Source organism: Sander lucioperca, chromosome 14, assembly GCF_008315115.2.
Source record: "Sander lucioperca isolate FBNREF2018 chromosome 14, SLUC_FBN_1.2, whole genome shotgun sequence".
Lineage (NCBI taxonomy): Eukaryota > Metazoa > Chordata > Actinopteri > Perciformes > Percidae > Sander > Sander lucioperca.
Window position 1 is genome coordinate 8,609,287 of NC_050186.1, and position 14,366 is coordinate 8,623,652.

At 44.0% G+C, this 14,366-nt stretch overlaps 1 protein-coding gene and 1 long non-coding RNA gene across 2 annotated transcripts in view; one reads left to right on the forward strand and one right to left on the reverse strand.

Annotated features, from left to right (window-relative positions):
- Nucleotides 1-14,366, reverse strand: part of LOC116057119 (septin-1-like) — a 50,431-nt gene that overhangs the window by 9,852 nt on the left and 26,213 nt on the right. The window lies entirely within an intron of this gene.
- On the forward strand, nt 2,955-3,597 carry LOC116057145. Its single transcript, XR_004106749.2, has 3 exons — nt 2,955-2,993; nt 3,373-3,435; nt 3,565-3,597. It is a non-coding gene; the product is annotated as an uncharacterized LOC116057145 (long non-coding RNA).

Consider the following 14,366-nt stretch of genomic DNA (forward strand, 5'->3'; position numbering starts at 1 on the left):
CACCAATTTATGGTAAAAAAAAAAAAATCATTTTAATGAATTAATAAACCCCTGGACTTTAATAGCTCAGATGTGTTTCAGCAAGATGTCTGCTCATGTTTAAAACTTTTTGCACATTCAAAATATAACTCTTCCCATCTGTGTCTTGAGATTTGGAAGAATTGTGATATTTTGCGTAACAAAATCGTAGTATTAGGAGAATAAAGCAATAACTTGATACAGTCACAATATGTTGAATATGAAAAAATCCACCTGCACCATAGTCTGCTATGTTATTCCAACCCGTTCTCACTCTGAACTCGTAAAATAAGGATGTTTGGACCAGGCACGGCGTTATGGGTGGGCCTGACGGGCCTAGGCCTACCCACTTTTTAACAGGCCCATCCAAAACTTTTCTTCAAAAAACATTAATTAATTAATATATTATAATTCGGTGAAGAATTATTAAAAATCAGAAAATAATCTCATGATTTGTGCTAAAATTGTCCAAATGTTTAGTTTTCAAAAACAATTTAAAAAAAGATGGTCATGTCTATTTTTATGTTTCTGCGCAAGTTCAGCAGACAGTGAGGTTCGGGATCGAATGTAGCTTGTCGGTATGCTAGGCTAGCTCCAAGTGATCTGAAAGTGTGAAAATCATTATCCAGTAAAGGACAATGTTGCAACAGTCGTTGTTTAGGTACCTTAAACGTGTACGAAAGGTCTCAGAGTCATCGCTGCAACCAGGAGATGAAGGAGAGCTGAGATCCACAACACCTAGCACATCTTTGTCTCTGCCACCCCAGGATGCTAGCGCGGTTAGCACGACCAGCGCCGGTGCTAGTGCCTCTGTCTCTGACTCGCGAGTGGATCTGTCTTCCATGGATGAGCATGCAACTCAACCAGTGCTAAAGTATCCGGTCACTTCTTCTGCTTTAGGAAGTTTAATTGTGTAGGACCGCCAGAGGATAACAGTAAGGTATGTGAAGGCTACTCTGCCTGTATTGTATTATGTCGTTATATGAGATATATGGATTAAAATAATCGATACAGAGCTGCAGGCGCAATTCTATTGCTATAACAGCTTGTTACTGTTGTCAAGTTTTTCCCTCATGGTTTTCTCTTGTTATGGCCAATAATGCTTTAGGGCTTGTTAATGTGATTTATTTCTTTTTCTTAAACATGTTTATAACATGAATCATCACACTAAAGTAACAGTTTGTCTCAGTAGGAAATAACTTGAGTCTTGTTTTACATGACAGATGACGTTGGCAATGAACAAGTTCTGTGTGTATTGACTGAAACTGTCAGGCAATGTTGTTGATCTGTATTGTTGAAAACTTAAAACAATTAAACAGAATTATAAAATATTCGGCCTCATGTTATATGAGCAGAACTACCACTTTTACAATACTGCTCCGAATTGTGACAAAAGTGACAAAATAACGGCAACATGTTGTGATTTGTAGAGTCACAGCGTGTACAAATAACAAGGTCACATGACACACAGCCATCTTCTAACCGTAAACAAACCGGGAACTATATTCATTCTACCACTTGGGCTGAGTGATTTGCTTTGCATCAAGCCTGTCTCACTCCGCCCAAGTAGCAGAATGAATATAGTTCTACAGTACGCAGTGGCTCCGGTGTTATAGCCCTACTGGTTTCCGTATGTTGTGTTTACCTAACAGCTGCCGGTGTGGTCTGCCTCTGTCACCAGATTTGTCACACAATCACAAACACATTACTGGCGATTTTCAAATCGTTTCCCAGATATACTGTCGTGACTTGTCTAAGTAATCACCACATCACAGCCACCGACGAAAAAAATAAATAATCTAAAAACAATATAATCATTTTAGTTCGGCCGAGCTGGTTTCGATCTTTTGGCATAAATATAAAAGTTAACACCCGAGTCAGCAGCTCTACGTAATGAGCTATCGACGCTCCGTATGAAACTGCTTCCAGTCACGTATTTATCAACTACGTCAGCAACCTGGTAACAATTTGTTTTGAGCTGATCTAAAACAACTGGTTACCCCACTAACACAGAACGTTTAGGGAACGTTGGGGAACGTTAGTTTCTGGTTCCCTAAAGGTTAGTTCAAACCAAACCAAAAATTAACGTTTAGTGAACGTTCCCTCATGGTTATAACATTCCCTAAACGTTAAGGGAACCAACCAACGGGGACGTTCTCCTGTGGTTGCACTGTACCTCCACACAACGTACCCGTTTGGTTGTTTTTGGTTGTTTTTGGTTCTTCTGAGTGCGGTTTTGAAAATGTTTATTTATACCAGCTGCATTTAAGTTTTGAAGGAGCATATAAAAGGTTTGCAGTCACTTGATTTAGATTCACTCAAAAATGATTGGTCTTATAAAATCTATGTAAGATAAACAACATAGCAAGAGAATATATTTATTTTTAGGCTGATAACAATGTTGTTAAAAACAATAATTTGTGCTCAATTTCGTTTTTTTAACTGTATTAGGTGAAAATACTTAAAACAAGAATCTATGAATAGAACGATTTTCACAACTAAGAAAATTCACTTGTTTCATTTCACAGTTCAGTGTAATTCAACCGTTACACCCCCACGCCAGTAGGGGGAAGACAGGGCCTCTGCTCTCAGGTGACCGATTCAAATCCTGTCCTGACTTCCGTATACAACACCGGTATACATACCTGGCAAACAAGGCAGACAAAAGATCCGTTCGTTTGATCCTAAATTCGAACTGAAATACTGCCATTGACTAAAACATATGCTGACTACATTTCACCGACGGTGTTATAACGCGAGGAAGGACGAAGATACCAAGAAAGACATTGTCGGTGGTCAACAGTAAAGACTTTTCTCCGCTCAAGACTGCTAGCCCGTATGCTAACGCGGGAAACAAGTTAGCTTTCCACAGCTAGCTATGCCGTGAGCGCTGCTAGCCCCATGGATACATTGGCCACAGAGACTGATGTTCCCTCGGTAATGTTTTAACCACCATAAGGAACCTGGACAACAAGGTGAGAGACTTTGGTAAACAACTTAAAGAAAGCTCCGACATGGTTGCCAGCATTATACAGCAACAATGGAGCTAGGTAGCTAGCTAGCTAACGTTAACGTAATATATTATGTGTCCCTAAGACTAACACTTATCTTACGATACATCCGAGGGCTGTGTGCTGTAAAGCCTGTAACGTGGATGAGAGATAAAGCCATGAGAGAAGCTCTGTTCAGGCTAACCTAGCACGACATAATGATTACACCTCCTTGGTTGTCTAAATACATCCATCGTTTATTTTGATAATCATTGTAAGACCTTAAGTACAGACTATGTATTATTATTTACACTTCAAATATTCTTTTTGCAATCAGTACAAATTGTATGGTCTTTTATTTCAGATGAATCCATTCCACAAGCAAGCAAGCATTTCAGGACGGAGCGTGTGTCTGGAAGCCCTGTCCGTAAGTTAACATTTATGCTTGCGTTTAAGAAACCAGAGTCATATTTCCTACCATGGAACTACTGACACTCAACCTGGTGCATATCATGTGACTGTTCTGATGCGTTTGTCCCTTCCTGCCCTTTTTCAGGTCAGCAGATGTTATTGCCTCCACCACCTGCATGTAAGTGTTTTTTTTTTTTTAGCGATTGTCTAATGTAACAGCATAGGTTCATCCTTTGTGATGGCATGTGCAAGAAACCTATCATAAATGAACTGACCTATATTCATATTTACTTTTTTAGATGAGTCAACACCGTACAGGAAACCTGCCAGTCGCCCAGAGCTGGATGGGTCGATTGTGATGCAAGCTCAGCCTGCCACTTCTTGGGACCCAGTTGAAGGTACAGTGGCTTTGAATTTTCCATTTCCAATTAAATACAATTTCATGACAAGGAACTTGAGAGTAACATAACTTTTTTTGTTGTTGTAAACAACAGACCTCATCACACAGAGGGAGACCATGGAGCCATGGAGACGGAAATGAGAGGTAAGAAGACTCAATTAAGTTGTTCACATATGCAAGTTTATAATGTATAACAACTAAAACTAACACATTTTTCCATATCCATGAGGGCATCCACTGCCCGCCTGACACAGCGTGCATTTGAGGAGAAGATGGATGAGCTGCTCATGCTGTTAAGGAGCTCCCAGTTCCCTCCCTCTGCTCCAGGCGAGGACATGTTGGTGTCGCCCTGCTCGACCGTCACCGAGCTGGAGGAGCTTGACCGGAGTCTCAGTCAACCGGAGAGGAGGAAAAAATTGGTAATTAAGTACCCTAAGATTAACACTATATAATTGCATAAATTCAAACATCATAACAGAACTAACTTCTCTTACAAAATGAGATTGTAAAAGCTCTCCACTTTATTCCACAGGTATAATTTGTATTTCTATATGTTCTACAGCAACTTTTCCTGACAACGCTTGGAGGTCTGACCACAGGTACTGCAGTCTGACGCATGCTACGGCGAGTGGCAACTAATGACTTGCTGAAAGAGTATAGCCTGCGGGGAAGAAAGGCAAAGATGGCCTTCCAGGACCTGACTATATGCAGGGTTATAACAGGCAGGTGTTATTTTATTGTTCACATCAGTATTATGCTTAGCTTGGCTGATAAGAGGTTTTAATTTGACTTGTAACTTTGCTTCATTTTGACTTCTACTCTAGCGGCCTCCCAGAAGAATTTCCCCACGCTGACTGCAGCAGACGTGGAGGACTTGATCGGGCAAGCGCTGAAGTTTGCCCCACACAGACGGTAAATTGAAATGCTTCTATATGATGTGAAAAAACAGAGTTGTTAGTAAGGCAATTAGTCTTGCTTTTGTCAACGTGTTTGTCACGATTCTCTAGGGCTGAACCCAGAAGCAGACAAGGACAAGGTGAGTTGAGGTAAGGTGAGTATTTATTTACAGATTTCAAAGTGGTTGCAGGAGAATCCAGGTAACGAAGCAGGCAGTGGAGGTGAGTAGGTGGAAGAGAATGAGTTGATCCAATCTTGGAGCGGCAGAGGTGGAGTGAATCTTCCGGGAGAGTAATGTTAGTAGCTAACGATCCGGCAGGGAATGGATGTCAGGTCTGCGCTTAAGTAGTGGAGAGGTGGTGATCAGGACCAGGTGTGCAGGTAGCAGATGAGATGCAGGTGTGGGTAGTGGAGAGGTCTCCCGCCTTGCAATGTTGCCAAGGCAACCGGACAGGGTGCGTTCACGACAACAGGAAAAACAGGCTCCAGGGCAGAATACAGGCAACTCAAGCAGCAAACAGACTCAAACAGCTGGATTCATGACAGTACCCCCCCTCCGACGAATGCCACCGGGCAGACTACCCGGAGCGCCAGGATGAAGGCGGTAGAAGTCACGCAGAAGGTCATTATCAAGGATTAGACGTCGAGGAATCCAACTCCTCTCTTCAGGACCATAACCCTCCCAGTCCACGAGGTACTGGAAACCCCGACCCCGTCGCCTAGAATCCATGATGCGGCGCACCGTGTAGACAGGACCACCTCCGATCATCCGAGGAGGTGGAGGACGAGGAGGAGGGGGCAACAGAGGACTGAGAAGAACAGGCTTGAGGCAGGAGACATGAAAGGCGGGATGGACTCGAAGCGTCTTGAGCAATTTGAGTCGAACCACAGCAGGATTAATGACCTTCTCCACAACAAACGGACCAATGAACTTAGGTGCCAGTTTTCTAGATTCTGTCCGCAGAGGAAGATCCCGTGTAGCCAACCAGACCTTATCTCCAATGGCATAAACGGGAGCAGGGATACGGCGACGATTAGCCTGGAGCTGATACCGATCAGAAACTCTGAGGAGGGACTGTCTGGCCCGATGCCAGGTCCGGTGGCAACGGCGAATATGGGCTTGGACAGATGGAACCGAGAGATCCTTCTCCTGAGATGGAAACAATGGAGGTTGGTAACCGTAAAGGCACTGGAAGGGAGACATCCCAGTGGCAGATGTAGGGAGTGTATTATGGGCATACTGGACCCAGGGCAACTGAGAAGCCCAAGAGGTGGGATTGGAGGAGACCAGGCAGCGGAGTGTGGATTCCATCTTCTGGTTGGCTCTTTCAGCTTGACCATTAGATTGGGGGTGAAATCCAGATGTGAGACTGACAGTAGCTCCAATGGCCAAACAAAAAGATTTCCAGACAGCAGAAGTAAACTGAGGACCACGGTCAGAAACAATGTCACAGGGCAGACCGTGGACCCTGAAAATCTCCCTAACAAGGATCTCGGACGTCTCAGTGGCAGAGGGAAGTTTGGGGACGGGAACAAAGTGGGCGAACTTGCTGAATCTATCCACAATAGTCAGAATGACCGTGTTCCCCTCAGATGAGGGCAACCCAGTGACAAAGTCCAGAGCCAGATGCGACCATGGTCGCCGAGGAATAGGCAGAGGATGAAGAAGTCCAGAGCTGGGCCGATTGGTACTCTTGTTCTGCGCACAAACTGGACAGGCAGCAACAAAACTTCGGGTATCTTCTCCCATAGCGGGCCACCAAAACCGTCTGCGTAGTAAAGCCATAGTCCGAGCCACACCAGGGTGACAAGCCATCTTGTTAGCGTGGGCCCACTGGAGAACTGCAGACCGGACAGATTCAGGCACAAATAACCGACCGGGTGGACCACTACCGGGACCGGGCTGCGTCCGAAGGGCTGCTATGACTTCTTCCTCAATCCTCCAAGTCACTGCTCCAATGACCAAATCCCGGGGAAGAATAGTCTCAGTCTTGGCCCCCCTCTCCTCCGTCTTGGAGAACATCCGTGACAAGGCGTCCGCCTTGCCGTTCTTGGAGCCAGGTCTGAAGGTCAGGGAAAAATTAAAACGTCCAAAAACCAAGGCCCACCTGGCCTGACGGGAGTTGAGGCGTCTAGCAGATTGCACATAAGCAAGATTCTTGTGGTCAGTCCAGACAATAAAAGGTTGCTCTGCCCCCTCCAACCAGTGGCGCCATTCCTCCAAGGCGAGTTTAACAGCGAGAAGCTCCCGATTACCCACATCGTAATTCCTCTCGACAGGCGAAAGACGACGAGAGTAGAAGGCACAGGGGTGGAGTTTACCATCAGTGGAGCTTCGCTGGGATAAGATGGCTCCAACCCCCACATCAGAAGCGTCCACTTCCACAACAAACTGACGAGAAGTGTCAGGTTGAGAGAGAATAGGGGCGTTGGTGAATTGGCTCTTCAATTCCAGGAATGCGCGGTCCGCCTCAGGATTCCAACAGAATGTTCTTGTGCAAGAAGTCAGGGCAGTCAAAGGAGCGGCCACACGGCTGTAGTCACGGATGAATCTTCTATAGAAGTTCGCAAACCCCAGGAACCGCTGGAGCTGCAATCTCGAACCGGGCTGGGGCCAATCAAGAACCGCTCTGACCTTCTCTTGGTCCATCTTTATCTCCCCCTTGGAGATGATGTATCCGAGGAAGGATGTAGTGTGGGCGTGGAAGTCACACTTCTCTGCTTTCACAAACAGACGGTTCTCCAATAACCGCTGCAGGACCTGCTTGACATGCTGGACGTGACTGGAAAGCTCCTTAGAGAAAATGAGAATGTCATCCAGGTAAACAAAAACAAAAAGACCGATCATATCTCTCAGGACGTCATTCACCATACTCTGGAACACAGCTGGAGCATTGGTTAGTCCAAACGGCATCACCTGGTACTCGAAATGTCCCATAGGAGTGTTAAAACCAGTCAAACACTCGTCCCCCTCTCTGATACGGACCAGATGATATGCATTGCGTAAATCAAGCTTAGTGAACACAGTAGCACCCTGTAACGAGTCGAAAGCAGAGTTCATCAAAGGCAGGGGATACTTGTTCTTGATCGTGATATAATTCAAACCCCGATAATCAATACAAGGTCGAAGAGAGCCATCCTTCTTACTCACGAAAAAGAAGCCAGCTCCCAGGGGTGAAGACGAGGGACGAATGAGGCCGGCAGCAAGAGAGTCCTTTATGTAGGTCTCCATGGCTTCGCGTTCAGGTCGAGAGATACTGTATAGCCGTCCCTTGGGATAGGCAGCTCCAGGGATCAGATTTATCGCACAGTCATAAGGTCGGTGGGGAGGTAGTGACAGCGCCCTCTGCTTGCTGAAAACTTCACCCAAATCGTGATAGGTCTCAGGAACTAGGGACAAATCTGGAGAAGCAGAATCACTGGACAGACTGGGAACAGAATGGGAATAGGCAGTTTTCAGGCAGTTAGCATGACAATCAATACTCCAACTATTTACCTTGCCCGTAACCCAATCAATAGTGGGATTGTGTTCCTTAAGCCAGGGGTAACCAAGAACCAGAGAGGCACGGGGAGATTGCAGAATGAAGAAGGAGATGAGTTCAGAGTGGTTACCTGACAGCAGCATCTTAACAGGTTCAGTCCTCATAGTAATGCGTGCCAACAGTCTGCCGTTCAGAGTAGTTGCTTCAATGGCTTCCGGTAATTGCTCCTTGGAAAGCCCCAGCTGTTCCACCAAGTTGGCGTCCATAAAACTGTCGTCAGCACCTGAATCGATTAAAACGTTAATCTCTAAAATCTGATTATTGTTCATAAGGGTAGCAGGAACACGGGGTCTGACAGGGTTATTGGGAGACTGAAACTGGCTCGCTAAAAGTCCTCCCAAACTTAGCGAGCCGGGCCGTTTAACGGGCGCTGGGGACAGGTGGAGATGTAATGCCCCGAGTTACCACAGTAAAGGCAGCTGTTGGTCTCCCGTCTACGTTGGCGCTCCTCCGTGGTTAACCCGTGCCGCCCCACTTGCATGGGTTCAGGATCCGAAGGCAGAAATTCTTCTTTCATCTCGTGTGGTGAAGAATGATTAGCTTTTCCTGGTCTATTCTCCGCCTTGGATGGTAACAGAGAACGTGATTGGTTGGAAGACCCCCATCGTTTCTCCCTCCTTCTCTCCCGGATTCTGTTATCCACCCGAATAGATAACGCTATCAGACTGTCCAGGTCACTGGGCTCAGGGTAAGAAATCAGTTCATCTTTAAGTTGTTCGGACAACCCCTGATAAAAAGCCGTTTGTAGTGATTTCTCATTCCACTCACTCTCCACCGCCAATGTTCTGAATTCAATCACAAAATCTGCCACACTGCGAGCTCCTTGTTGAAGAGAAAACAGACGATTAGCTGCGTCCCTACCTCGAACGGGGTGGTCAAACAGCTTCCTCATCTCTGCCGTGAACTCCTGGTATGACGCCAAACAGATGTCCTGTCGTTCCCATAAGGCCGAAGCCCAGTCCAGAGCTCTTCCACGCAGCAATTCTATCACGAAGGCAATCCTGGCCTTGTCTGTGGCGTATGAGTTGGGCTGCAAGTCAAACACTAATCCACACTGCATGAGAAATGAACGACATTTTCCTAAATCCCCGTCGTACTTATCTGGCGTCGGTACCTTGGGTTCACAGAAGGAAACTGCTCCAGAAGTGGCAGGCGAGGGGGTTGAAACAGGTGGTGGATTCTCGGCCGGCAAACTGAGCTGATCCTGGATCCTCGTCATACTGGCAGAAAGGTTCCGAACTGAAGACGCTATCTCCTGTAGCGCCGTGCTGTGTTGTCCCAACATATTCCCTTGTTGGGAAATGGCATGGCGAACGGAGTCCAAGTCCGCTGGGTTCATTCTTGGCCGGATCGTTCTGTCACGATTCTCTAGGGCTGAACCCAGAAGCAGACAAGGACAAGGTGAGTTGAGGTAAGGTGAGTATTTATTTACAGATTTCAAAGTGGTTGCAGGAGAATCCAGGTAACGAAGCAGGCAGTGGAGGTGAGTAGGTGGACCAGGTGTGCAGGTAGCAGATGAGATGCAGGTGTAAGTAGTGGAGAGGTCTCCCGCCTTGCAATGTTGCCAAGGCAACCGGACAGGGTGCGTTCAGGACAACAGGAAAAACAGGCTCCAGGACAGAATACAAGCAACACAAGCAGCAAACAGACTCAAACAGCTGGATTCATGACAGTGTTGATTCTTAGTATGACATATCAAACTTTTGTTTCTTTCTTTTTAGGCCAGCTGAGAAGGACTATAAGCCAAACCATGGAGCTCTATTTTCTATTTATTTTTTTTGTATTTTTTCCATCCATCTTGCAGCTTGTATTTTTTTATTAAAGCAATTGTATTTGTTAATATGCTAATATATAATAGTTCATTACATTATCATTCCAATATGCATCTTTGCACACTACATTTGCACTCTACATCCCACTCCATTGTTTTTTTTTTCTTATTTGTATAGTTTGATTGTTTAGCCCTCTTATATTTTTTGTATTTTGTTAATTTTATATTAAAGTTTTAAATCCCATCAAGTTTGCCTGTTGCCTGTTCTTTCATTCCTGCCAATATATAATAATTCATCCCTGTTCATGCACAGTTTAAACTAATAATAAAATTGGTACCACAGTCGTTAGTTATTTAAAGGTTAGGGGAATGTAAAAAATAACGTTAGGGGAACGTTCTCTAATGGCGTTTTTCCATTACATGGTACCTGCTCGACTCGCCTCGACTCGACACACTGTGCGTCCGTTTTCCATTGTAGATTTTAGTCCCGCCTCAGCGTGGCTGGTCGTTATGCCGTATCATGCACACACCAGCGCACAATTATAACATCAGACCACTTGAGTTTGTTTTACAGTTCTGTGGAGGCTCCACGCAGAGCTTTCTCTGTAGCCTGTGTAGCCTGTGTAAAAGTGGCCTGATGGTTATACTTGTGCGCTGGTGTGTGTGTCGAGCCGGCATGTGTGTGTACGTAGTAAACTGCCGTGACCTAACGACAGACACACAGAACGTGGAAGGTGTGTTCATGCCAGAAGACACATTTAGTTTCTGAAGAAGCTGGAGGCAGCAAAAAAAAAAAACACACAGCTGGCTAAACTGTTTAAAAATAGCGGGTTTGTTCAGGACACCCCCGTCTGTCGCTTTCACGTCACCTTTTCGGCTCGCCTCAGCTCGCTGGGAACCTCGACTGAGGAGGTACTACATAAAGTACCTGTTAGCAGGTACCAGGGACTTTTTATCGCAATGGAAAACCAAAAAAGGCGAGTAGAGTCGAGGCGGGTCGAGCAGGTACCATGTGATGGAAAAACGCCATAAAGGGTTACAATAGTAGATGAACATTAGGGGAATGTTCTCTAAAGGTTGCAACGTTAGGAACGTTCCGGGAACGTTCTGGGAAGGTTCTGGGAAGGTTCTGGGAAGGGTCGATGTAACCAAAAACGTTCCCTAAACGCCAGGAAAACTTTCCATGGGAACCAAAAACTAACCTTCAGGGAACATTCCCGCAACCAAAAACGAACGTTCCCAGAACGTTCTGGGAACCAAAAATTGTTACCTGGGTACCTGGGCTTAGTCAAGGAAATACCCGATGATAGTTTTCACGTTTCTTTCCTTGCATCTACGGCCATATGGACTACTACTACTTTATCACAGCCACCTACTAAGCTACACATTGTGACTGATACATATTTTTTAACAGTAACGATAACTCGTGGTTTAATATTGTCGATATACACAAGTATTATCACCGAGTCACAGAAAAGTGGTACTACACGACTCAGTTTGAATGCATGGTCTTCATGATTTACAGTCATTGTCTCTCCTTTTGTGTAGCCTATATGGTAGGCTATGGGATATAGTAATATATATATACCTCAGAATTTGCAAAACAACGGCTTGTAATACAGTGTTAACCTACTTGAATTAGGCTGAGAATTAACCAAGCGTTGTAATGTGTCTCTAATCAAATCATTCCATCCAAACTGATGTAAAGTTGTTCTGAAATCTAACTCCGACACAGCAAAGTAGCTATTGATATTTTTTAATGAGCTTATTCATCTTTAGTGATATGAGTTTCTCTCTGGGTTTAACCAAGTGCGCCCCTTGTGGACTAAATAAAACACCAGCATATTACAACATGAGAAACATCACATTCATAGCCTTAATTATTACAAGCCACTTCCAAAAACGCATTCATAACGAATCAGTACAATTGCAAGAAAGGCGAAAAAGAAAGTTGATCTGTATATGCCTTAATCGCCTCACAGTGATTGGTAACATCAAAGCAGCATTTTGTTTTGGGTTGATCTGAAACAATAATAGGCCTATATCATTTCCTCGCGTCTATTGTAATATTGTAGCCTCCCTTCGACGTATCTTAGAAAAATACCTGACATATTGTGATTTCTCTATCAACACGTTTTAAATGTAGGCTATAGTTTAATGTCCACAATCACATTATGTAGCCTATATTAGTTTTTGGAAGTGGCTTGTAATAATTAAGGCTATGAATGGGATGTTAACACTGTATTACAAGCCGTTGTTTTGCAAATTCTGAGGTATATATACATTAGTGACTGAGGAGGAGAGACTAGGTCAGACTGAGGAGGAGAGACTAGGTTGAGTCAGGCTGAGGAGGAGAGACTAGGTTGAGTCAGGCTGAAGTATTTCAGATAGATGCGCGTCCACAGCTTTCCTCAAAAGACCGCGAGGTCAATCACAGATTTCCTGATGCCAAAATGGAGAATAATCATTGTTCATACTTTATACAGAGTGAGCAGCAGCTTCTTGTGGAAGTATTATGATGTGCAAATCATTATTTGTATAAAAAGAAAAGAAACACGGCCGCTGTAATGAAACAGAGAGAGAAAGAGTAGCAGACGATCATACGGTGGCCGACAGGGGCAGACGCCCTGCAACTTAAGAAAACACACGCAAATAGACAAAACACAAGCAAATTAAGAAAACAACTTCATTAATTTGACAACACATGCGGAGCATTCAGCAAACGCACTGCAAATATCACAACACAACCAAATACATAAACGCACTGCAAATATTAAACGATGCAAAAAGAAAAGCACACAAACCCAGAAAACAAATGCAACAAAAAACCGCTACATCCAGATTACACAACAGAAGTTCTCCAGACCTCCAGAGGGAGCAGCTAGGGGAACAGCTGGATTTACGACCTCACGGGGAGGGAGGGAGAGAGAGAGAGAGAGAGAGAGAGAGAGAGAGAGAGACAGAGACAGAGACAGAGACAGAGAGACACAGAGACAGAGAGAAACTGCATAGACTGTAAATATTAAGTCTATGTTTGAGATCTGTTTTCTCTGGTTTGGTGGGTGTGTCTCGGCTCAGGTCAGCTGATACTCAATCAGCAGAGACGTCTGTAAACTCGTGGTGATAAAACATTTAAAACTGCATCAGTGTTTAACGTTGACGTTTGTTTAAGCCATATGAGAGGGTTTAATTTCGAGGTCCGAAATTACTGAAGTGTCGGCCTCCTCAAGTGTAATATTGTGATTATACAACAACGGTTACCAACAAAATAAGTGATCAATCTGTATTCATATTGTGGAGCAATTCGCTCTTGAAATACAACAAACAGACAGGATGTATAGTCCCTCCCTGTTAGTAAACCAGCCAATTTACCGTGGGATTTATCAAACTGAATAAATCCTGCCTGAACATATAAACACAAAACTGCTTTGCTAACTCCAACGTGTTGTAAGTAAGACATCTGCTGAAAAAGTTATTGTATTCATCAGCATGATTACCACACTGTTTAGTTCACAAACATCCAAAACACCATTTTGAAAAGCCGAAGCTCGGGGACGGCATCAGCCGGGAGGGCATGAGACGGGAGCATAGACTGTATATTAATAATATATTATGTTATTAATAATAATAATAATAATAATAATAATATGAATTTAATATTGGTTAATAACAGTCTAAAATCCAGCTGTTCCACTAGCTGCTCCCTCTAGAGGTCTGGAGAACTTCCGTTGTGTAATCTGGATGCTGCATTTTTTTTGTTGCATTTGTTTTCTGGGTTTGTGTGCTTTTCTTTTTACATCATTTCATATTTGCAGTGCGTTTATCTATTTGGTTGTGTTGTGTGTATTTGCAGTGCATTTATCTATTTGGTTGTGTTGTGTGTATTTGCAGTGCGTTTGCTGAATGCTGCACATGTGTTGTCAAATTAATGAAGTTGTTTTCTTAATTTGCTTGTGTTTTGTCTATTTGCGTGTGTTTTCTTAAGTTGCAGGGCGTCTGCCCCTGTCGGCCACCGTACGATCACGGACCGACTGAATGTGTAAGCAGCCTAAATATATGCATTAACTGACTACTGCTCTGAACTAAAACCGTCATAATCATACCATTCAAGGATTAGTCTACTAATCATTTACACAAATTAACAGTTGTACTCTTTGCCTTAAAAGTAAGCAGAAGATAATGTTACTCAGGAAATTTACCATTAAGATCAATTTTCTATAACGCTAGAATATGATGCGTAAATATCTCTGTTCCTCTCTCTCTCTCTCATGGGCTAAAATATACATTTCCTAAGTTATATTAACTTCCACTGCTCGCTTTTAATGCAAAGTGTACAA